This window comes from Stegodyphus dumicola, chromosome 8 (assembly GCF_044657685.1).
Source record: "Stegodyphus dumicola isolate Sdum_Otavi_A_Nest chromosome 8, ASM4465768v1".
In the NCBI taxonomy this organism is placed as follows: Eukaryota; Metazoa; Arthropoda; class Arachnida; order Araneae; family Eresidae; genus Stegodyphus; species Stegodyphus dumicola.
In genome coordinates this window covers 87,484,606-87,509,875 of record NC_140775.1, presented here as the reverse complement: position 1 = coordinate 87,509,875, position 25,270 = coordinate 87,484,606, and the positions used below count along the sequence as shown (strand labels likewise).

Sequence of the window (25,270 nt, the reverse complement as noted above, 5' to 3'; positions counted from 1 at the left end):
TACTCTCGACCTACGTAATTTGAATTGAGTATTCTTTTGTTTTTTCTACTTGCTGTAACAGATCTTACAGCTTTGTGATTGAGAATTTGAAATGTTTTGGAGCCAGATCGCTCCTCTACAGCAACAAAATTATTAATAAATATATGATAAAGTAAATATCTTTGTGATGATAATCTTTGTTATTAAATACAAAGTCAACCAGCTCCTGACTACAGTTCAAGTTGTCCGTTGAGAATCGAAGGTGAGCTCTCCCATTTTAATCTCTATTAAATTTGAAGAGTATAACTGTAATAAATATGGAAGCTCTAAAAACTAGAAAAAGAGTGTTAAAATGTTAACTGACGCGGCATAAAGTTGTTTCGTCATTAGATGTTTCAGATTCAGTTGCGTTGCAGCTATTTGGAACCAAAACTAATGAAATTTCTAACGAACTTAAATCTGTGTTTTATTCAATTTTCGAAGCATGCAAACCCGAAGAAGTGGATAAATATGTTGAGGATAAAGAAGATACATATGATATTGTTGATGAGTTGCTATTGATGATTAAACGTAAATTAGTAGTAGTAAAAAATAAGATGAACTCTAAACATTCTGTTTCTTCTGTGCCGAGTAATAATAATTTAAATGTGTTTTCGGATGTTAAGTTACCGAAGCTATCGGTACCGACATTCAATGGTAAAATAGACAACTGGATAATGTTTAAAGCTAGTGTAATAGAAAACAAATCTATATCGAGTAATGCAATGGGATTGCAATATTTAGAAACTACTTGTAAGGACGAAGCTCTGAGAGTAATACAGTCTATTTCTATTTCGGATACAAATTTCGATATAGCTTGGAAACTTTTAGAAGATAGGTATTCGAATAAACGTGAGCTTTTAAATGCTACAATAAAAAGCTTTTGAATCAGCCGAGTATTAGCAAGGCATCTAATTCTATTCTAAATTTAATTGATATAACGAACGAGTGTATTCGAACTTTAAATTACAAAGTAGAAAACTTATCGGAAATCATGATAGTATATTTAGTAGTGGATAAGTTTGATAAATCAACTCGATACTGGTGGGAAATGGAATTAAAAAACTCGGAAGAATTCGGTACGATTGAACAATTACTTTCGTTTTTACAAAGCCAAGCGAGAACGCTTTAAAATAGTAAAATAAAGGAGGTAGAAAAGAGTAATAATTCTCCACATAAACTTCCGAGTATGATATCCACTTCTAATACGAAAAACATAATTTTGAAGTGAATAAAGCGCCGTGGTGGAGAATTCCATTCATTATATAAGTGTGCGGAATTTATAAATCTTTCTGTCAAGGACAGGTGTGAATTCGTGAAAAGAAATAAGCTTTGTTTTAATTGTTTGAAAAACCATTCCGTTCGAACGTGTTTGTCTAATTATCGATGTCAGAAATGCTCACGAAAGCATTCAACGCTGTTACATTTCGAAAATGAAAAACAAAATAAATCCGAAAGTGCTCATATTTCAAAGCCGGAAGTAGGGGATGGAGCAGACGACAGTCAGTCTTAATCCGAATGCAGAAAACGTTTTTATGACTCTTCTTCTACCAATAAAGAAAGTATTTTCGCCGTCACAGCTGTAAACAGAATGCGTCAGACCAAAAATGTTCTACTTTGTACTGCGAATATTTTAATCAGAGATTGTTAGGGTGAATTAAAATCAGTTCGCGCTTTATGTGATGTAGATTCGATGACGTCATTCTTAACGATTGAATGTGCTAATTCGTTATGGATTAAAAGAGATAAAATACACTAAAATACTAAAATTTTTAATAAACTTCAAATCTTTATGCTTATAATATACAATACAATGCAATTTCTGGGAATTTATATTTTCAGTATATGTAATGTAGATGTGTAGAATTTATCTGACACTAGCACAAGAAAATAGAAATGCAAATATCTCGGGTTGGTATTTTGGGTGATCGATTTTTTAGTCTTACGATGTCCACACATCTTACAAATATTCTTTTTTGACATCTGAAACTGAACCGCCATTCTTGTCTACATTCCTGGGAATCTATGTCGCACAGTCGAAATATTAAAAATGTTCTGTGATAAAAATATTATAACTTTCGCTTTGATTTTCCAATTAATAATTGTTTTTTTTTTAGTTGTATTTCTTGGGAATATAGTATTTTCTTTTAATCCTTCATTTTCATTATAGCTCATGGTTGATTTCTAAAACCCACAAGAAGTGTCAAGAGATGTCTGACATCATTTCCTGTTTCCTGATCTTAAACGGATAAGAAACTGTCTAAATAGAATGTATCTCAAATGAAGCTTACATTGTTCTGTTTCCGATATTTAGATACCGATTAAATTTTAATGTGTATTTTTGTATGGAGTTTTTATTACTGTGAATCTTTAAAGTGAATTTTGTGTTTTTCAGATATCAACCTAAGACGAATTCTTTAATTTTGCTAGGCAATAAATCACAACATCAAATGTTTTACTTCTAATAGTCAATTATAATAATCATTTAAGTTCAGTTAGAGGTAACCATTAAATAAAATTAACATATTTTCTTTTATAATATTCTATCACTTTCAGTATTCTGTATATTACTACAGTCCAGTGGGTAGTATAAAATAAAATTAGAAGGAAAAATCCCATTGTATCCGAATTACAGTGCAGCAGAGATTAACACAACAAACTAAATTATTACGATATTAAATCTAGTCTAATTCTAAATACACTATGCATGTTCAATTTAGGTTTCTGAAACAAAAGTTTATTGTGTCATTCAGTGTAACTTAAAATACATTTTTTAACAGGAAACACAATTAAAAATACACCTAAGGTAGGTTTAGGGTAAAACTTCCTTTTCTAACTATTCCAAATAAGACCTAGTTTACTCATAATTTAGCTGTATCATTTTAAATTTAAAAAGAGGATATTTAAACTTTCGTTTTATTTTTATAGGCAGCATTAACAATGCACTAAACTAGTATTTGTTTCTCTTAAATTTAACATATTGATTGAAAAAATAATTTAGTGGAAATAGTTTAGTAGGATTTTTTCTGAAAGGCTTTATATCGTATGTTTAAAAATCAGCATCCATCAGATGAATAATTTGTAAAACGGAAATAATTCTACGAGAACTGCTTCAGAGAACGGTTTTTGGAAAGTAGTGTCCAAAATAAAAGTTAAATATCTAATATATAAAACAATGCCTTTAAAAATTATATTCAACCACAATGAAGGCATAAATTTTAATGAAAGTACAAAATATGAGTGTTCATTTTGAGATGTTTGTCTTTTATAATACTCTGAAATAATACGGAGTTATCTCATTTTTATACAGTCTAACATAAATGCCGAGTTGCATACATTTTTGTGATTGTATCTCTGAAAATCTCAGTACATTCAGGATTTTAGATACTTTCGAGGTTTCAATATTGTGACAGAGAGGGAAAAAAGACTTAAATAATAGTATAGTGATAATAAAGGAGGTTAATTCTTGTAATGTTTATATTTTTTTAACTATGTAGATTTTGTGAGTTTGAAATGTTTTTGTCATGAATTTCTTTCTTTAGGAAAATACATTTTATGTATTGTAGGGTTTATATTTATTTTAACTAACATTTATTTTAAGTTTAAACTATCTTTCCTGTCAAGCCTTACTTTCCCCTGGAACTGCCAATGCCAGAATATGTAAATTTGAGTAGAACGCGCAAGCATTCAAATTATCAGCGGAAGTATTCTGATTTAAATAGGAAGGAAACAAGTTCGGTGATATATTCTTACTTAGCGAGCGCGGAGGTAGTTAGCGAGAATTGAAGAACCCCGCGTTGCGGCCTATGTGCTTGGCGGGAAGTAGTGGTAATCGTTCCAGTGAGCTTCAAGTCTGCTGAATTAGCAGCGGTATTGTAAAACGCAGTGAGTTAGTTATTTTAGAGAGCTTCGTAGTTAGAATCTTGTCTTTACTTTCTTTTCAGGTTATTATTTTTATTTGACTGCCAAGTTGGCACAGTCTGTAAGCGTCAAGAGGACGCAATTGTAATTTATTACGTTGAATAAAAAGGGACTTAAACCCTTCACTAGGATCTATCTTTTATACAAGTTTTCACAGTCACCTCTTGGTTGCGTGCAAGTTGGAGGCGCGCAACGTTATATTGGCGCCCGAACACTTATCGAACTGAAATGGCCGAAAATTGGATGGAAGCCGCTGCACAACACCAAGAAATGATAACGCAGTTAGAAGGATTTAGATACCTGGTCCAGACTTTGAGAGCATCAATCAAGCCAAACGTCGATTTCGACGGAAAAAATTCGGTGGCGGTATTTCTCGAAGGTCTAGAAAACCACTTTCAGCTCTACCCTGTGCCTGAAAGACAAAAAGTTGCCATCGCCACATCAGCACTAAGAGGACAGGCCGCGCTATGGTGGAAAAATATAGGCAAATTTCTTCTAGGTGAATTTGGAAGCCCGACGTATACATTTGAAAATTTCAAAAAATCGTTAGTAAAGGCCTTCCCCATAGTGAAAGATCGCGCACGGCTGGAAGCCGAACTATATAGTTTCTATCAACGGGATACAGCAGAATTGACGGACTTTATTTTACGAAAAATCAAGCTAACGGATATGCTGTATGGGAAAAAACCCGATGCGGAGATAATTGAAATAATATTACCAAGATTGTTACCCGCTGTCCAAGACTACTTTGAAATTAGAAACCCAAGCACGTTGCAAGAACTTTTCGAATTGGCGGTGAAGTTTCAAAATCGCAGAATAGCGGAAAAAGCGAGAGGGGAAACATATTCTCAACATACCCGAAGGAAGGAGGAAACCAGAAATGGAAATCGCTCATATGGGGGAAAGAACTATCAAGCTAACGCATCGAAACTCGAAGGTCAAGGCCCAAAAATAAAATTTGAAAATAAACATCCGCGTACCCAGAAGACACAGATTGAAAGGAAAGCTTTAAACGAGTAGAGGGGCCTGTGAAAGGGAGGGTCCAGACCCCGGAAGTTTAAAAAAACCGTCAAATAGACATTTAAACACGGTCATCGTAAAAAAACTCACAGCTACCAATTATACAAGTCCTGGTTGGCGATGTACCAGTAGAAGCCCTCATAGATACAGGAGCAGAAGGAAATTTTATGAGTGAAAATTTCTTCAAAAAGAATTTTTATAGGATACGACTATTTAAAACCAGAAATACGGAAATTATAGCAGCACAAGGAAAAACATGTCACTGCATCGGGAAATTATCATTAAACTTACAGGTAAAAGAGGAAAATCTCAAAGTATTAATTTTTGTGGTGAAACACCTGCAACACTCTCTTATTTTAGGTATGGACTTTCTAAGGGCCGCGAGGGCCAAATTAAATTTTCAAGATAGTTCCGTGGTGTTGGAGATGGACCAGAGGGTGGTGGAACCTGTGGAGACACCTGAATTGGACCTTAGCCATCTGAATGACCAGGAAAGTAAAGCAATACAGCAAGTGGTGAGTAATTTTTCTCATTTGTTTTCAGAAAAACCAGGAAACTGCCAAATCGTGACTCATAAGATTCAATTAAATGCCGAAAAACCTTGTAGGACTAAACCGTATCGTTATGATAAACAAAAAGACCTAATCATCGAAGAACATATTCAGGAGATGTTAAAGAATAAAATAATAACGTCCATAAATAGTGAGTACGCGAGTCCAGTCGTACTATGTAGGAAAAAGAACGAGTTTCCTCCTTCGGATAAAAGGGCTTGGATGTTTGCTATCGATTACAGAAAACTAAATAGCATTACTAAATTTCCAGTTTACCCTTTGCCGGTTATAGACGAGATCATTAGACAGATCAAATCGACAAGATATATGTCTACTTTGGACTTAACGTCTGGCTACTATCAAATAGCTATGAGACCCGAAGATATACACAAAACCGCGTTTATAACAAAATCGGGCTCTTATGCATTTTTACGCATGCCCTTTGGGTTGTGTGGGGCCCCATCAACATTCCAGAGAGCTATGGACATTGTTATAAAGCCTGTCCTAGGAAAATCAACTTTAATTTATCTAGATGATATAATTATAACGAGTAGTACGTTGGAACAACACATTAATGACCTCGAACAAGTTTTTAAATTATTAAAAGAGGCCGGTCTTACAATTAACGCCTCAAAATGCAAGTTCGCAACTAAAGAACTTAAATATCTCGGTTATAAAATTTCGCAAAAGGGTATAGAAACGCAAGATTCAAAAATAAAAGCTATTAAGAATTTCCCACCGCCCAACACCGCCAAGAAACTTTCGTCTTTCCTTGGATTATGTTCTTACTATCGATCTTTCATAAAAGATTTCGCTAATATTGTTGAACCACTCTTAGTAATCAAAAGAAAAAAGAGTAAATTTACGTGGACAGCGGAAGCTAACACAGCTTTTGAAAGATTAAAAGAAGCGCTTATTAATGCCCCTGTTTTAAAATTCCCTGAGGGGGACGAAAACCTGGAAATTGAGGCAGATGCGTCAGACTATGCGGTGGGTGCGCTTCTTATGCAAAATAACCATCCGCTGGCATTTTTTAGTAAAACGTTGAATCAGACACAAAGGAATTATACAGCTACAGAAAGAGAAACATTAGCCGTATTAATGGCTGTACACAAATTTCGAGTTTATTTCGGCAAATCGCCAGTAACAGTCTTTTCGGATCATACGGCTGTTGGTAGACTTTACTCAGGAAAAAACCTAACGCCCAGGTTAATAAGATGGGCTTTAAAACTCCAAGAATATAATATCACAATAAAATATAAACCGGGTAAGGAAAACAATGTAGCTGACGCACTTTCTCGTATAAAACTGGACGAAGAAGGAAATGAACTTAAATGCGCTGTGTTGACTTCAAAAATTTTAGATTCTAGAGATACGGTTATTACTGAACTGAAAGCTGATCCTGAATTTGGAAATATCTATGCTTATTTGAAAGACCCCGAAAGCTTTGAGCATACAGATATCGATGCGATAAGAAATAGAGCAAAAAACTATGAAATAATAGATAATTTATTATTTTATACGAAAACAACAAACGAAAATCTTGAGTATAAGCCAGTCATCCCAGCCTCGCTTCGATTAAGCATTTTGAAGGAGTTGCACGAAAAAAAAAAAAAACAGCGGGCCACCTCGGGGTCAGAAAGACTATAAAAAGGGTACGCGAGGCGGTATATTTCCCGCAATTATACAAAATAGTAACGGCGTATGTCAGGTCCTGCAATCAATGTCAGTTAATAAATGATATTAATTACAGCCCGGCCGGGTATTTAAATAGCATTCGCGCTACATTTCCGAATGAAATTTTAGGCATAGATCTCCTTGGTCCCTTCCCCCAGAGCGAGTTAAATAAAAATCGTTTTCTTTTAGTAATAGTAGATCATTTTTCAAAATGGATAGAAATTGTTCCACTTAAACGCGCGTCAGCCAAAACAGTCGCAGATGCATTCTTACACAGATACATTTTAAAATACGGTGCACCGATAGAAGTCATTAGCGATAACGGAAAACAATTCATTAGTCAAATATTTGAAAACATATGCAATGGACTTGGCATACGCCATATCAAAATGGTTCCGTATAGACCACAGGCTAACATAGCAGAAAGAGTTAATAAAAACATAGTAAAAATAATTCGCAGTTACGTGAGCACACATCACAAGCGCTGGGATGGCTACATAAATGAATTAGCTTATGCTTTAAGAACGGCACATCATGATACTACGGGAAAAACTCCAGCAGAATTATTTTTAGGCAGAAAGTTAATTACGCCTTTAGATAAATTATTCTTTGTGCAACAAAGAGAGCAGGAGTTTAAACAACAAGATGTGCAAAAGTTGATTGATCAGGCGCTTAAAACCTCGGATACGGCAAGAAATAGGCAGAAACTTTATTATGATAGAAAACGCCGTGAAGCAGATTTTAAAGTTGGGGATAAAGTATTGAAGCGAAAATTTTCTTTATCAAGTGCCCCAGACAATTTTATGGCAAAGCTAGCTCCAAAGTTTGAAGGCCCCTATGTAATTCAGGAAATCAAAGGGGTAGAATTATATCTTAAGAACGACAGAGGGGAAATCTGTAAAGCAAGTCCCGACCAGGTGAAAAAATACTATAATCCAAATGATTTTGAAATCCTTAAAAGTTTCTTGCAGGACTCAAGTCTAAACGAAGTAGAAGAATCAGAGACTACAACAACTATTCCACCACCCAAGAAACAGAGAACTGAAGAGAGACCTAGCACTTCTACAACCCGGACGTCGGTATCAAAAAGAAAAAATGATTTTCAAACTCCGGCGTTTAAGAAAAACAAAAATACAGATGAACCGGGTAAAGAAACCGTGGTAAATAGAAAAACACCACCTACAAAGGATAGCAGGAGAAATTACACATCAAGGAGAACGCGCACACGGCCACAGAGTCAGGTGCCAGCAAGGCCGCCGTTCCGGAAACTGAAACGCCAGCAGGAGGCACAAAAATACGAGGAACAGAAGAAATTCAAGAAGGACTCCAGACCGGAGGACGTCAAGACCAGCCGTCCCAGGCAGAAACGGAAAGGCCAACAACTTGACGATTACTCCGTCAAGAGGCCAGCATGTAGAGGACGCAAAAGAAAAAGCAACGTGGACGACACTCGGAGATCAATAAGGAGAAGATTGACATCCATGAAACCTCTAACTTGGGATCAATTTTGCCAAAAACGGATAACGGAGTTTCAAGCATCGAAAACTCAAAGATAAGTTAAAACCTTCTATAATTTTTTTTTCTCTTTTGTTCCGAAATGTTATGCATAAGTACGAAGTATTATTTTCTTTAAGTGTAAAAGCTAAAAACAAGCATTTTCTGTTGGTCGAAAGACTAATTCTGTTATGTTAAAGCCAAAATTTGGCCGAAGATAAAAATAACTTCGTATTAGTGTATTAATAAGAATTTTACTTTCAGTGCCGCCAGCTTGGAGAAGAATGAGTAAAGTAAAAATTTATTTTCTCTTATTCATTTTATGGTAAATTGTAAAAAGCATATGTATTAAAAATTTGTAAATGTATGTAAATACTTGAAGGTTATGTATAGGTAGAATTTAGTCTAGAAGCATAAAATTGTAGATGCTAAAAGTGAATGCTTAAAAGCAATGAAGTCAAAATTTAAGTAGTAAATTGTAGATAAAGTCATGCTTTAGAGCGAAAGCCTGCATGTTTAAAGATGAATGAGGGGGAAGTTAGAATGAATGTGTTTTGTAGGGTTCTCCACCTACATTTGAATTTTTAAGACTATTAAAGTAGCTCATTGAGTTGTAGAATGTCGAGTAAGGTGTGTCTATTTGGTTGTTGAATTCTAACAAATCATGGTGGTTAGGGGAAGTGTTGTAAGACTAAAACACGAATATTCCCGTTTGACACCACACACGGTGGAGAGCCAGGGTAAAGTTAAATTAATGCTTGAAAAATTGAATGAATGTGAAGTAAGCAATAACTAAGAAAAACGAATCGCTTAAAAACAAAAATTTATTGTGTCAAGAAAGTGTAAATTATAATGTATGTAGAAAGATACTGATACTTATTCCTTCCAGATGCTGGAAGGAAAGACCAAGATTGATTGATGAAGTCCAGGAAAAGTTGCTGTAAGAAGAAAGCTTTGTAACGTGCAACAGAATTTTAGTATAATTGTTACATAAGATTTTTTTTTCTTTTTGTGTGTAAACGAGGTTCTCGCCAGTTAGTTCAGTATTAGAGAAACTTTCAACAGGTCGTTTGAAGGACCTGCTTCCAAGTTTTCCAAATTCTGGAAACGGCAAATGTAGGGTTTATATTTATTTTAACTAACATTTATTTTAAGTTTAAACTATCTTTCCTGTCAAGCCTTACTTTCCCCTGGAACTGCCAATGCCAGAATATGTAAATTTGAGTAGAACGCGCAAGCATTCAAATTATCAGCGGAAGTATTCTGATTTAAATAGGAAGGAAACAAGTTCGGTGATATATTCTTACTTAGCGAGCGCGGAGGTAGCTAGCGAGAATTCAAGAACCCCGCGTTGCGGCCTATGTGCTTGGCGGGAAGTAGTGGTAATCGTTCCAGTGAGCTTCAAGTCTGCTGAATTAGCAGCGGTATTGTAAAACGCAGTGAGTTAGTTATTTTAGAGAACCTCGTAGTTAGAATCTTGTCTTTACTTTCTTTTCAGGTTATTATTTTTATTTGACTGCCAAGTTCGCACAGTCTGTAAGCGTCAAGAGGACGCAATTGTAATTTATTACGTTGAATAAAAAGGGACTTAAACCCTTCACTAGGCTCTATCTTTTATACAAGTTTTCACACTCACCTCTTGGTTGCGTGCAAGTTGGAGGCGCGCAACGTTATAGTATATTGAATTGGAAGTAAGGAAGTAAGAAAGCATCTAATATCTTTTACTGTAACAGTTCAGTTCCAATTTTTGCACTCTGTACTAGTAATGTAAATGCGTATTAATAGTGATTTGAATCAGGTGACTTAAAGGAATTAAAGATGCTAAAGTGAGAAAATGTCGTGGAATCGTTTGTGAAAGTTTCGTTCAGAAAAATAATCAAATATTTGTATACATTTCAAGAAAATCATATAACGTTCGGTGTGGAATACGGACATAAATAAAATTAGATTTTAAGGGAAAGGAAATAAGAACTAAAATTATATGGAATATAAGGACCGAAACGTAATATAAATTAGAAGACAAAGTTTAATATTAAAAACATGGAATAGCATAAGTATTAAAAGAGGATTAGCAAATTTAGGAAGTAATGGATAAATACATAAGGAAAACTAAATGGCTTTTGAATAATGAGACATGTGTAAATCTGATGTTCCCAAAATGAATCATTTAAAACAAAGAGCAAAAATTATGATGGGAAGAAATATTAATAAAATTCAGAATTTAAAAATCAATTATGATAATAATATTATGTCTTTAAGTCATCAATTACACATAATGTCCGAAAATAAGTACTTTGGATTCTTAAAAATATTATACTCTGAAAGGGTTATTATTAAAAATATTATTGTTTTAAATAAAGTTTTAATTTCTGAATGTATACTAAGGAAGTCATTGGTATGAACTCGTTTTCACTCACAGTTAAAAATTTTGCTTTAAGAAAATAGTTTTATGAATTCCTTTTATCTCATAAAGATTGCTGAAGTACCAAGCATATTCTAAAGAAAATAATTAGAAACAGGTTTTCTACTTTCTGATATATCAACAATTTCCCCCATATTCACTGACAGATAAGGCTCCCTTACTTTCAAATAAATCTTTCTCCCAAGGCTAACCATTCCTTCTCGGGAGCTCCCTTTCAGTTTGGCTTTCTGAGCTCCCGACCTAGAACTCTCATTTTCACTACTTAAGTACAATACTATTTTCGTCGGGCTGATCGACTGCATGCCAGTTCTGCGTATGCCAGGTACCCGAACACGGCAATATGCTATTTTCGGGTTTTATATGTCTGAAACGACTGGGTGAATGTGCCTTTGTTTACAACAAAGTTAAGCCAAAGTTTTGCCTTATTTTCTGAAAAAAAAAAAGCAAAATTTCGGTAGGTTATCCTAGGAGGAACTTTCGCCCAATTCTGATTCTACACTTACAAAATTTCTTCATATCATGAACTGAATTTCTATGAAACATATCAGATCTACAATTATTTACCTTCTTTCACTATGGACATAAATTTCAATTTTGTCCTTCAAACGGATTTAGTAATCCGATATCTATGATTTTTATGTTTATTGTTGCCTTGGAAGTGTATTGAAGAAATGTTTAATCCCATCGAATCTTTTTGCAGTGTCTCTTCTCCTGAAGGAGACGGACTTTCATCTAATTAATAAAATTTCATTGAAAACTTACGCCAAATTAATTTTGCTGTTTCGCTTCATTTAAAATTTTGCATTTCCGTGTTTCTCTTCAATTTTAATAATATGTATTGCGATTCAATTATTTGTATTTTTCCAAATCGTGAATACGGGATATAATTTAATAAAGGTTTGATAAAGATTTAATAAAGTTTAATGCATTTGATATTTGACGGGAGACATGGATACCATGATTTGACAAACAGGCTAGGTGCTATTGTCTGGCGTCTTGGCAAGATATAACATTGTAAGATAATGTAGGTGTTGTAGTGCAGGATATAATTACAAAATTGACATAATTATTACATCATTTCAGGTAAGCGATAAATGGAGGAAAGATATTGAACAAGTATTGTCATTTATGTTGAATGCAATCGTGGCTAAAACACACGAAACTTACATGAGAGAAACTAGTCGTTGCATAAGCATCCATTTTATATTGAACATGCGTTTACTAATAATATTAAATGATACATTTTACGCCAACATTGAAGAGTATTTTATTGATATACATTTTCGAAACATTTTAGAAGGAGAAAACACATTTTAAAATTTTGGTTAACATTATGCTGAATAATAATTGCCACAGATTTTAACATTTTTCCTTTATCTCTGTTAAGAAGTTTCATTGAAGCGAAAGAGGCATATTCAGATGTCTTCTCTCAAACTTTCCTAAATCCTGGAAAAAAAATCAAGTAATTAATACAAATAAACTAAAGTACGAATAATTGTAATAATGAAGTGACCAAGTCGTATGTTGGAATTCGCGTAAATGTGGAATGAAAAGTGAAATTTCAGGGAAGTAGACATAGATTTTGAAATCCTTAGCTTGATAATTTATGACTTTTATTGTTTATACACCAAACGACCACTGGAGTATGAAATGAAGATCACAGGCAAAATTTGAGCTTGTTTAAACAGATTTACCAAAAGCAATTATTTTTAACATAATTCTGTGTAGGATTTATTAACTTCAGAAAAACGTTTCCGTTGGATGTGGTTTCGTATTCCTGTGTGCATGAAAAATTTCATATTTGGAAATAATTTGCGTTTGTAAAATTCAAGTATAAAAAAAATTGCATATTAATTAAATGTAAAATATGTATATTAGTTAAATAATTTTTCAATTTTGCTTTCTTTTATATTCAGTGTTACTGATAATAAAAATATGATATGATATTTAACAAAATATTAATAATATTTTTATTTGTTAATGTTTAACAATAGCTTCAGATGTTTAATTCGTAAAGAGTATCTATGCGTTTTTAGCAAGCCTCATTCTTCTTCTCTAATAAGTACAAATATTTTTCTCACGTAAAATGAAAGCTGCTTTGCGTTCTTTTATTTTCCACATGATATTGCTATAAATTTTACTTCTTAATTAATACCTTAATAAAAAATTCCTTACTACACTTAACATTGTGGTCACAATCTCCATTATTCAAATTCGAACTTTTAAAGACAGAAACAAAATGGGGGACCAATTACAAATTTTTGGGAAATCAGGTAAGATCGAGAAATGTATACATCAATTGCCAGGAGAATGCCAAGTTAAATAAATATCTAATTTGAACTTCGGACCTTGAAAACACATGGACGTACTAACATACACTAATTAAAATATATACTAATTCCCTGTATGAATCCACGGCTTTCCTGAAGTTCCCTTTCGCCGATGTGTTTACGGTAGTTTGGCTGTATGGCTTTAAAAAATAACGTCTGTTTCGCCCGATGTTGTATACAACCGAGATGAGAAAATTAGGTTTAATCGTCGATCCTAATTTTTCTTACTAGAAGTTTGCAGCAAATGCGTGGTGATCATGTATTGCAGAAGTTCTGCTTCTCCCGAAGGAGAGAAATAATGTCAGATATAAAACTTATTTTAAGTAAATTACACTTTTCTAACACTCTTTGTGGAATGAGACACGGATTTTCGTCTTAGTGGTTACAAATCTCCTCCATTTTGTTCGTATAGTTTAAGAACAACCTGTATTTTTCATTCTTCGAATATTTCAAACTATATTAAAAGTAAATTATACCAAAGCGTTTAACTTTTTACCAGCTGTTTCACTTCATTAGATAATATTAAAAAATTTTTACATTTTAATAGATTACAAAATTATCTAAATAGATAGAAATATTACGCAATTACCTAAGATATACCAGAATTTATCTTCCATCGGCAAACGAATACCTGGGCTGTGGATCAGGGTCTGGCATAGCATGGATGATAGTCAAAGTTGCCATCGCCAAAGCCACAACGAAAACTAGACTGCGTTTCAGAAACTCCATTCTCTAGATTCAAAAAATTTTTTCTGTATGAATATCTTACTATGAATCTGTCCTTTTATATTACAACTTAGCCTAAAAAAATGTGCAGTGTCATAAAAGTTAAGGATAAGACTAAAAAAATGTGCAATGTCATAAAAATTAAGGATACAATAAGATGATTCATAGTTAAAGGCGAAGTGACTTTTAAAATATTATGTCTGTTATGAACAACTGCAACTCTTATAATAAATTTATTTAAAAAAAAGAAATGTATTTATATCCCAACCGGTGGTATTTTGTTGACTTCGGTGATTCAACACAGATTCTTTAACGAACATCCCGAATACAACATTTTTCGTAGGAGGGCAAAATGCAAAGTCATCGGAGATGAAAATAAATGCCTTCTTTGTTTTGCTTTGTGCAAATTTTCTTTGTTTAAAGTGTTTTTAGTCTTTCGAATATTACGGGTTTCTCCCTGAAATTTCCTCAAAATAATTGGATTAAGTTACGGTTTTTTTTATTAGAATTCGGAAATGACCCTCGAACTTTGCGCATTGACTCCTTTACCTTGCAATATGAATCTCACCCGAAATCTGACAGGTCATGACAATTTCTGTGTAGGAAACTGGAAAGCAATCAATCTTTCAAGAATTTACGTTCATAGCCTTTGGATGGTTCAAAACTAGATCATGAAAACTATATAGTATCGGTAGTGGTATTTTATCCCCTTCTTCTTGAACAGCTTTCCAAAGTCTAAGGAGATCTGTAGGTCGGCATTTGGCCTTGCGTCTTTGAGAAGTCAAAAGCACCAAACTTCATGGGTCATAAAACAGGACATTTGGTATGTTCAGTAGTGATTAAGAGTTGCCGACAGGAGGCGCTGCTAGCGCGTCATATTCTCGACTTACGTAATTTGAATTGAGTATTCTTTTGTTTTTTCTACTTGCTGTAACAGATCTTACAGCTTTGTGATTGAGAATTTGAAATGTTTTGGAGCCAGATCGCTCCTCTACAGCAACAAAATTATTAATAAATACATAATAAAGTAAATATCTTTGTGATGATAATGTTTGTTATTAAATAAAAAGTCAACCAGCTCCTGAGTAATATTTAGAATCTACTTGTAAGGACGAAGCTCTGAGAGTAATACAATCAATTTCTATTTCGGATACAAATTTCGATATAGCTTGGAAACTTTTAGAAGATAGGTATTCGAATAAACGTGAGCTTTTAAATGCTGTAATAAAAAGTTTTTGAATCATCCGAGTATTAGCGAGGCATCTACTTCTTTTCTAAATTTAATTGATATAACGAACGAGTGTATTCGATCTTTAAATACTTTAAATTACAAAGTAGAAAACTTATCGGAAATCATGATAGTATATTTAGTAGTGGATACGTTTGATAAATCAACTCGATACTGGTGGGAAAAGGAATTATAAAACTCGGAAGAATTCGGTACGATTGAACAATTACTTTCGTTTTTACAAAGCCAAGCTTGAACGCTTTAAAATAGTAAAATAAAGGAGGTAAAAAAGACTAATAATTCTCCACATAAACTTACGAGTATGATATCCACTTCTAATACGAAAATCATGATTTTGAAGTGCATAAAGCGCCGTGGTGGAGAATTCCATTCATTATATAAGTGTGCGGAATTTATAAATCTTTCTGTCAAGGACAGGTGTGAATTCGTGAAAAGAAATAAGCTTTGTTTTAATTGTTTGAAAAACCATTCCGTTCGAACGTGTTTGTCTAATTATCGATGTCAAAAATGCTCACGAAAGCATTCAACGCTGTTACATTTCGAAAATGAAAAACAAAATAAATCCGAAAGTGCTCATATTTCAAAGCCGGAAGTAGGGGGATGGAGAAGACGACAGTCAGTCTTAATCCGAATGCAGAAAAATTTTTTATGACTCTTCTTCTACCAATAAAGAAAGTATTTTCGCCGGTACAGCTGTAAATAGAATGCGTCAGACCAAAAATATTTTACTTTCTACTGCGAATATTTTAATCAGAGATTGTTATGGTGAATTAAAATCGGTTCGCGCTTTATATGATGTAGATTCGATGACGTCATTCTTAACGATTGAATGTGCTAATTCGTTAGGGATTAAAAGAGAAAAAATACACTAAAATACTAAAATTTTAAATAAACGTCAAAGCTTTATGCTTATAATATACAATACAATGCAATTTCTGGGAATTTATATTTTCAGTATATGTAATGTAGATGAGTAGAATTTATCTGACACTAGCACAAGAAAATAGAAATGCAAATATCTCGGGTTGGTATCTTGGGTGATCAATTTCTTTAGTCTTACGATGTCCACACATCTTACAAATATTCTTATTTGACATCTGAAACTGAACCGCCATCCTTGTCAACATTCCTGGGAATCTATGTCGCACAGTCGAAATATTAAAAATGTTCTGTGATAAAAATATTTTAACTTTCGCTTTGATTTTCCAATTAATATTTGTTTTTTTTTTTTTTTTTTTTAGTTGTATTTCTTGGGAATATAGTATTTTCTTTTAATCCTTCATTTTCATTATAGCTCATGGTTGATTTCTAAAACCCACAAGAAGTGTCAAGAGATGTCTGAAATCATTTCCTGTTTCCTTATCTTAAACGGATAAGAAACTGTCTAAATAGAATGTATCTGAAATGAAGCTTACATTGTTCTGTTTCCGATATTTAGATACCGATTAAATTTTAATGTGTATTTTTTAAGGAGTTTTTATTACTGTGAATCTTTAACGTGAATTTTGTGTTTTCAGATATCAAACTAAGACGAATTCTTTAATTTTGCTAAGCAATAAATCACAACATCAAATGTTTTACTTCTAATAGTCAACTATAATAATCATTTAAGTTCAGTTAGAGGTAACCATTAAATAAAATTAACATATTTTCTTTTATATTATTCTATCACTTTCAGTATTCTGTATATTACTACAGTCCAGTGGGTAGTATAAAATAAAAATAGAAGGAAAAACCGAATTGTATCCGAATTACAGTGCAGCAGAGATTAACACAACAAACTAAATTATTACGATATTAAATCTAGTCTAATTCTAAATACACTATGCATGTTCAATTTAGGTTTCTGAAACAAAAGTTTATTGTGTCATTCAGGGAAACTTAAAATACATTTTTTAACAGGAAACACAATTAAAAATACACCTAAGGTAGGTTTAGGGTAAAACTTCCTTTTCTAACTATTCCAAATAAGACTTAGTTTACTCATAATTTAGCTGTATCATTTTAAATTTAAAAAGAGGATATTTAAACTTTCGTTTTATTTTTATAGGCAGCATTAACAATGCACTAAACTAGTATTTGTTTCTCTTAAAATTAACATATTGATTGAAAAAATAATTTAGTGGAAATAGTTTAGTAGGATGTTTTCTGAAAGGCTTTATATCGTATGTTTAAAAATCAGCATCCATCAGATGAATAATTTGTAAAACGGAAATAATTCTACGAGAACTGCTTCAGAGAAAGGTTTTTGGAAAGTAGTGTCCAAAATAAAAGTTAAATATCTAATATATAAGAAACAATGCCTTAAAAATTATATTCAACCACAATGAAGGCATAAATTTTAATGAAAGTACAAAATATGAGTGTTCATTTTGAGATGTTTGTCATTTATAATACTCTGAAATAATACGGAGTTATCTCATTTTTATACAGTCTAACTTAAATGCCGAGTTGTATACATTTTTGTGATTGTATCTCTTAAAATCTCAGTACATTCAGGATTTTAGATACTTTCGAGGTTTCAATATTGTGACAGAGAGGGAAAAAAGACTTAAATAGTAGTATAGTGATAATAAAGGAGGTTAATTCTTGTAATGTTTATATTTTTTTAACTATGTAGATGTTTGTGAGTTTGAAATATTTTTGTCATGAATTTCTTTCTTTAGGAAAATACATTTTATGTATATTGAATTGGAAGGAAGGAAGTAAGAAAGCATCTAATATCTTTTACTGTAACAGTTCAGTTCCAATTTTTGCACTTTGTACTAGTAATGTAAATGCGTATTAATAGTGATTTGAATCAGGTGACTTAAAGGAATTAAAGATGCTAAAGGGAGAAAATGTCGTGGAATCGTTTGTGAAAGTTTCGTTCAGAAAAATAATCAAATACTGGTATACATTTCAAGAAAATCATATAACGTTCGGTGTGGAATACGGACATAAATAAAATTAGATTTCAAGGCAAAGGAAATAAGAACTAAAATTATATGGAATATAAGGACCGAAACGTAATATAAATTAGAAGACAAAGTTTAATATTAAAAACATGGAATAGCATAAGTATTAAAAGAGGATTAGCAAATTTAGGAAGTAATGGATAAATACATAAGGAAAACTAAATGGCTTTTGAATAATGAGACATGTGTAAATCTGATGTTCCCAAAATAAATCATTTAAAACAAAGAGCAAAAATTATGATGGAAAGAAATATTATTAAAGTTCAGAAGTTAAAAATCAATTATGATAATAATATTATGTCTTTAAGTCATCAATTACACATAATGTCCGAAAATAAGTACTTTGGATTCTTAAAAATATTATACTCTGAAAGGGTTATTATTAAAAATATTATTGTTTTAAATAAAGTTTTAATTTCTGAATGTATACTAAGGAAGTCATTGGTATGAACTCGTTTTCACTCACAGTTAAAAATTTTGCTTTAAGAAAATAGTTTTATGAATTCCTTTTATCTCATAAAGATTGCTGAAGTACCAAGCATATTCTAAAGAAAATAATTAGAAACAGGTTTTCTGCTTTCTGATATATCAACAATTCCCCCCATATTCACTGACAGATAAGGCTCCCTTACTTTCAAATAAATCTTTCCCCCAACGCTGACCATTCCTTCTCGGGAGCTCCCTTTCAGTTTGGCTTCCTGAGCTCCCGACCTAGAACTCTCATTTTCACTACTTAAGTACAATACTATTTTCGTCGGGCTGATCGACTGCATGCCAGTTCTGCGTATGCCAGGTGCCCGAACACGGCAATATGCTATTTTCGGGTTTTATATGTCTGAAACGACTGGGTGAATGTGCCTTTGTTTACAACAAAGTTAAGCCAAAGTTTTGCCTTATTTTCTGAAAAAAAAAAGCAAAATTTCGGTAGGTTACCCTAGGAGGAACTTTCGCCCAATTCTGATTCTACACTTACAAAATTTCTTCATATCATGAACTGAATTTCTATGAAACATATCAGATCTACAATTATTTACCTTCTTTCACTATGGACATAAATTTCAATTTTGTCCTTCAAAAGGATTTAGTAATCCGATATCTATGATTTTTATGTTTATTGTTGCCTTGGAAGTGTATCGAAGAAATGTTTAATCCCATCGAATTTTTTTGCAGTGTATCTTCTCCTGAAGGAGACGGACTTTCATCTAATTAATAAAATTTCGTTGAAAACTTATGCCAAATTAATTTTGCTGTTTCGCTTCATTTAAAATTTTGCATTTCCGTGTTTCACTTCAATTTTAATAATATGTATTGCGATTCAATTATTTGTATTTTTCCAAATCGTGAATACGGGATATAATTTAATAAAGGTTTGATAAAGATTTAATAAAGGTTAATGCATTTGATATTTGACGGGAGACATGGATACCATGATTTGACAAACAGGCTAGGTGCTATTGTCTGGCGTCTTGGCAAGATATAACATTGTAAGATAATGTAGGTGTTGTAGTGCAGGATATAATTACAAAATTGACATAATTATTACATCATTTCAGGTAAGCGATAAATGGAGGAAAGATATTGAACAAGTATTGTCATTTATGTTGAATGCAATCGTGGCTAAAACACACGAAACTTACATGAGAGAACCTAGTCGTTGCATAAGCATCCATTTTATATTGAACATGCGTTTACTAATAATATTAAATGATACATTTTATGCCAACATTGAAGAGTATTTTATTGATATACATTTCGAAACATTTGTGAAAGAGAAAACACATTTTAAAATTTTGGTTAACATTATGCTGAATAATATTTGCCACAGATTTTAACACTTTTCCTTTATCTCTGTTAAGAAGTTTCATTGAATCGAAAGAGGCATATTCAGATGTCTTCTCTCAAACTTTCCTAAATCCTGGAAAAAAAATCAAGTAATTAATACAAATAAACTAAAGTACGAATAATTGTAATAATGAAGTGACCAAGTCGTATGTTGGAATTCGCGTAAATGTGGAATGAAAAGTGAAATTTCAGGGAAGTAGACATAGATTTTAAAATCCTTAGCTTGATAATTTATGACTTTTATTCTTTATACACCAAACGACCACTGGAGTATGAAATGAAGATCACAGGCAAAATTTGAGCTTGTTTAAACAGATTTACCAAAAGCAATTATTTTTAACATAATTCTGTGTAAGATTTATTAACTTCAGAAAAACGTTTCCGTTGGATGTGGTTTCGAATTCCTGTGTGCATGAAAAATCTCATATTTGAAAATAATTTGCGTTTGTAAAATTCAAGTATAAAAAAAATTGCGTATTAATTAAATGTAAAATATGTATATTAGTTAAATAATTTTTCAATTTTGCTTTCTTTTATATTCAGTGTTACTTATAATAAAAATATGATATGATATTTAACAAAATATTAATAATATTTTTATTTGTTAATGTTTAACAATAGCTTCAGATGTTTAATTCGTAAAGAGTATCTATGCGTTTTTAGCAAGCCTCATTCTTCTTCTCTAATAAGTACAAATATTTTTCTCACGTAAAATGAAAGCTGCTTTGCGTTCTTTTATTTTCCACATGATATTGCTATAAATTTTACTTCCTAATTAATACCTTAATAAAAAATTCCTTACTACACTTAACATTGTGGTCACAATCTCCATTATTCAAATTCGAACTTTAAAAGACAGAAACAAAATGAGGGACCAATTACAAATTTTTGGGAAATCAGGTAAGATCGAGAAATGTATACATCAATTGCCAGGAGAATGGCAAGTTAAATAAATATCTAATTTGAACTTCGGAACTTGAAAACACATGGACGTACTAACATACACTAATTAAAATATATACTAATTCCCTGTATTAATCCACGGCTTTCCTGAAGTTCCCTTTCGCCGATGTGTTTACGGTAGTTTGGCTGTATGGCTTTAAAAAATAACGTCTGTTTCGCCCGATGTTGTATACAACCGAGATGAGAAAATGAGGCTTAATCGTCGATCCTAATTTTTATTACTCGAAGTTTGCAGCAAATGCTTGGTGATTATGTATTGCAGAAGTTCTGCTTCTCCCGAAGGAGAGAAATGATGTCAGATATAAAACTTATTTTTGTCGACATGTTTCTAAATTACACTTTTCTAACACTCTTCGTGGAATGAGACACGGATTTTCGTCTTAGTTGTTACAAATCTGCTCTATTTTGTTCGTATAGTTTAAGAACAACCTGTATTTTTCATTCTTCGAATATTTCAAACAATATTAAAAGTAAATTATACCAAAGCGTTTAACTTTTTACCAGCTGTTTCACTTCATTAGATAATATTAAAAAAATTTTATATTTTAATAGATTACAAAATTATCTAAATAGATAGAAATATTACGCAATTACCTAAGATATACCAGAATTTATCTTCCATCGGCAAACAAATACCTGGGCTGTGGATCAGGGTCTGGCATAGCATGGATGATAGTCAAAGTTGCCATCGCCAAAGCCACAACGAAAACTAGACTGCGTTTCAGAAACTCCATTCTCTATATTCAAAAATTTTTTTCTGTATGAATATCTTACTATGAATCTGTCCTTTTATAGTACAACTTAGCCTAAAAAAATGTGCAGTGTCATAAAAGTTAAGGACGAGACTAAAAAAATGTGCAATGTCATAAAAATTAAGGACACAATAAGATGATTCATAGTTAAAAGCGAAGTGACTTTTAAAATATTATGTCTGTTATGAACAACTGCAACTCTTATAATAAATTTATTTAAAAAAAAGAAATGTATTTATATCCCAACCGGTGGTATTTTGTTTACTTCGGTGATTCAACACAGATTCTTTAACGAACATCCCGAATACAACATTTTTCGTAGGAGGGCAAAATGCAAAGTCATCGGAGATGAAAATAAATACCTTCTTTGTTTTGCTTTGTGCAAATTTTCTTTGTTTAAAGTGTTTTTAGTCTTTCGAATATTACGGGTTTCTCCCTGAAATTTCCTCAAAATATTTGGATTAAGTTACGGTTTTTTTTTATTAGAATTCGGAAATGACCCTCGAACTTTGTGCATTGACTCCTTTACCCTGCAATATGAATCTCACCCGAAATCTGACAGGTCATGACAATTTCTGTGTAGGAAACTGGAAAGCAATCAATCTTTCAAGAATTTACGTTCATAGCCTTTGGATGGTTCAAAACTAGATCATGAAAACTATATAGTATCGGTAGTGGTATTTTATCCCCTTCTTCTTGAACAGCTTTCCAAAGTCTAAGGAGATCTGTAGGTCGGCATTTGGCCTTGCGTCTTTGAGAAGTCAAAAGCACCAAACTTCATGGGTCATAAAACAGGACATTTGGTATGTTCAGTAGTGATTAAGAGTTGCCGACAGGAGGCGCTGCTAGCGCGTCATATTCTCGACTTACGTAATTTGAATTGAGTATTCTTTTGTTTTTTCTACTTGCTGTAACAGATCTTACAGCTTTGTGATTGAGAATTTGAAATGTTTTGGAGCCAGATCGCTCCTCTACAGCAACAAAATTATTAATAAATACATAATAAAGTAAATATCTTTGTGATGATAATGTTTGTTATTAAATACAAAGTCAACCAGCTCCTGAGTAATATTTAGAATCTACTTGTAAGGACGAAGCTCTGAGAGTAATACAATCAATTTCTATTTCGGATACAAATTTCGATATAGCTTGGAAACTTTTAGAAGATAGGTATTCGAATAAACGTGAGCTTTTAAATGCTGTAATAAAAAGTTTTTGAATCATCCGAGTATTAGCGAGGCATCTACTTCTTTTCTAAATTTAATTGATATAACGAACGAGTGTATTCGATCTTTAAATACTTTAAATTACAAAGTAGAAAACTTATCGGAAATCATGATAGTATATTTAGTAGTGGATAAGTTTGATAAATCAACTCGATACTGGTGGGAAAAGGAATTATAAAACTCGGAAGAATTCGGTACGATTGAACAATTACTTTCATTTTTACAAAGCCAAGCGAGAACGCTTTAAAATAGTAAAATAAAGGAGGTAAAAAAGACTAATAATTCTCCACATAAACTTACGAGTATGATATCCACTTCTAATACGAAAATCATGATTTTGAAGTGCATAAAGCTCCGTGGTGGAGAATTCCATTCATTATATAAGTGTGCGGAATTTATAAATCTTTCTGTCAAGGACAGGTGTGAATTCGTGAAAAGAAATAAGCTTTGTTTTAATTGTTTGAAAAACCATTCCGTTCGAACGTGTTTGTCTAATTATCGATGTCAAAAATGCTCACGAAAGCATTCAACGCTGTTACATTTCGAAAATGAAAAACAAAATAAATCCGAAAGTGCTCATATTTCAAAGCCGGAAGTAGGGGGATGGAGAAGACGACAGTCAGTCTTAATCCGAATGCAGAAAAATTTTTTATGACTCTTCTTCTACCAATAAAGAAAGTATTTTCGCCGGTACAGCTGTAAATAGAATGCGTCAGACCAAAAATATTTTACTTTCTACTGCGAATATTTTAATCAGAGATTGTTATGGTGAATTAAAATCGGTTCGCGCTTTATATGATGTAGATTCGATGACGTCATTCTTAACGATTGAATGTGCTAATTCGTTAGGGATTAAAAGAGAAAAAATACACTAAAATACTAAAATTTTAAATAAACGTCAAAGCTTTATGCTTATAATATACAATACAATGCAATTTCTGGGAATTTATATTTTCAGTATATGTAATGTAGATGTGTAGAATTTATCTGACACTAGCACAAGAAAATAGAAATGCAAATATCTCGGGTTGGTATCTTGGGTGATCAATTTCTTTTGTCTTACGATGTCCACACATCTTACAAATATTCTTATTTGACATCTGAAACTGAACCGCCATCCTTGTCAACATTCCTGGGAATCTATGTCGCACAGTCGAAATATTAAAAATGTTCTGTGATAAAAATATTTTAACTTTCGCTTTGATTTTCCAATTAATATTTGTTTTTTTTTAGTTGTATTTCTTGGGAATATAGTATTTTCTTTTAATCCTTCATTTTCATTATAGCTCATGGTTGATTTCTAAAACCCACAAGAAGTGTCAAGAGATGCCTGAAATCATTTCCTGTTTCCTTATCTTAAACGGATAAGAAACTGTCTAAATAGAATGTATCTGAAATGAAGCTTACATTGTTCTGTTTCCGATATTTAGATACCGATTAATTTTAATGTGTATTTTTGATGGAGTTTTTATTAATGTGAATCTTTAACGTGAATTTTGTGTTTTTCAGATATCAAACTAAGACGAATTCTTTAATTTTTCTAGGCAATAAATCACAACATCAAATGTTTTACTTCTAATAGTCAATTATAATAATCATTTAAGTTCAGTTAGAGGTAACCATTAAATAAAATTAACATATTTTCTTTTATATTATTCTATCACTTTCAGTATTCTGTATATTACTACAGTCCAGTGGGTAGTATAAAATAAAAATAGAAGAAAAAACCGAATTGTATCCGAATTACAGTGCAGCAGAGATTAACACAAGAAACTAAATTATTACGATATTAAATCTAGTCTAATTCTAAATACACTATGCATGTTCAATTTAGGTTTCTGAAACAAAAGTTTATTGTGTCATTCAGGGAAACTTAAAATACATTTTTTAACAGGAAACACAATTAAAAATACACCTAAGGTAGGTTTAGGGTAAAACTTCCTTTTCTAACTATTCCAAATAAGACTTAGTTTACTCATAATTTAGCTGTATCATTTTAAATTTAAAAAGAGGATATTTAAACTTTCGTTTTATTTTTATAGGCAGCATTAACAATGCACTAAACTAGTATTTGTTTCTCTTAAAATTAACATATTGATTGAAAAAATAATTTAGTGGAAAT

General features: G+C 32.3%; 2 long non-coding RNA genes across 2 annotated transcripts; both read right to left on the bottom strand.

The window, feature by feature from the left end:
• Positions 1 to 12,345: 12,345 nt before the first annotated feature.
• On the bottom strand, positions 12,346 to 14,202 carry LOC146995894 (uncharacterized). The gene is made up of 2 exons (XR_015042863.1): positions 14,023 to 14,202; positions 12,346 to 12,549 (listed from the first exon to the last, which is right to left on the bottom strand). It is a non-coding gene; the product is annotated as an uncharacterized LOC146995894 (long non-coding RNA).
• Positions 14,203 to 20,086: 5,884 nt separating this feature from the next.
• LOC146995893 (uncharacterized) lies at positions 20,087 to 22,018 on the bottom strand. The gene is made up of 2 exons (XR_015042862.1): positions 21,765 to 22,018; positions 20,087 to 20,280 (listed from the first exon to the last, which is right to left on the bottom strand). It is a non-coding gene; the product is annotated as an uncharacterized LOC146995893 (long non-coding RNA).
• Positions 22,019 to 25,270: the final 3,252 nt, after the last annotated feature.